This window comes from Eulemur rufifrons, chromosome 7, assembly GCF_041146395.1.
Source record: "Eulemur rufifrons isolate Redbay chromosome 7, OSU_ERuf_1, whole genome shotgun sequence".
Classification (NCBI taxonomy): Eukaryota; Metazoa; Chordata; class Mammalia; order Primates; family Lemuridae; genus Eulemur; species Eulemur rufifrons.
Genome location: NC_090989.1, coordinates 105,519,954 through 105,520,936, shown reverse-complemented (window position 1 = coordinate 105,520,936; position 983 = coordinate 105,519,954). Strand labels below are relative to the sequence as shown.

At 42.3% G+C, this 983-nt stretch overlaps 1 non-coding gene across 1 annotated transcript; it reads right to left on the bottom strand.

Annotated features, from left to right (window-relative positions):
- Positions 1-876: 876 nt before the first annotated feature.
- Positions 877-983, bottom strand: LOC138388755 (U6 spliceosomal RNA). The gene has a single exon (XR_011234245.1). It is a non-coding gene; the product is annotated as a U6 spliceosomal RNA (small nuclear RNA).

The following is a 983-nucleotide window of genomic DNA, read 5'->3' as shown; positions in this document are numbered from 1 at the left end:
GTAAATACTATTTACCTTATGTGGCAGGCGTGTGTGTGTGTGTGTGTGTGTGTGTGTGTATTTTAATGTCTAGCTAAAAGGAAAAACTGTTTTTTCCATACCCACAACACTTCTAACACACATGTGTGGCTTTCCCACACCAAGTAATTCTCCAGTTCTTTGTGGACACAAACTGGGAGTCCTACAGTTTAGCCTGGAGTCCCACAAGACTGACCCTCACTGGCATTTTGGGCTGAAACAGAAAGGTAAAACAAACAAACAAACAACAACAACAATAAAAGACTGCTCCTCACTTCAGATGCTACTTGTAAGTCGTGATTCCCCAGGTTACCCACCCTTCTGTCTGACTTGACTACAAATTAGGGTTGCCTCAACTGCCTCCTCACGTTCAATAATTTGATATAATGACTCACAGAACTCAGGGAAACACTTTACTTACTATTACCAGTTTAATATAAAGGATATAACTCAGGAACAGCCAAATGGAAGAAATGCATAGGACGAGGTTTGGGGGAAGGGACAGGACACTTCCATGCCCTCTCTGAGTGCACCACCTTCCCAGCACCTCCATGTGCTCACTATCCAAACAGTTATTTATAGTAGTATAACTGATTATATCATCAGCCATTGGTGATTGACTTGATCCCCAGCCCCTCTTTCCTTCCCAGAGGTTCTGGGGGTGAGGCTCAAAGTTATGATCCTCTAATTACCTGTTTGATTCCTCTGGCAACCAGCCCCCATCCTCTAAGAGATACCTCATCAGCATAAACTCAGGGATGGTTGAAAAGGGCTTATTAGGAATAACAGAAGATGCTCGCTCCTCTCACGTTAAACACTCACAAAATTCCAAGTTTTATTTTTTTTTTATTTTTATTTTTTTTTATGGAACGCTTCACGAATTTGCGTGTCATCCTTGCGCAGGGGCCATGCTAATCTTCTCTGTATCGTTCCAATTTTAGTATATGTGCTGCCGAAGTGAGCAC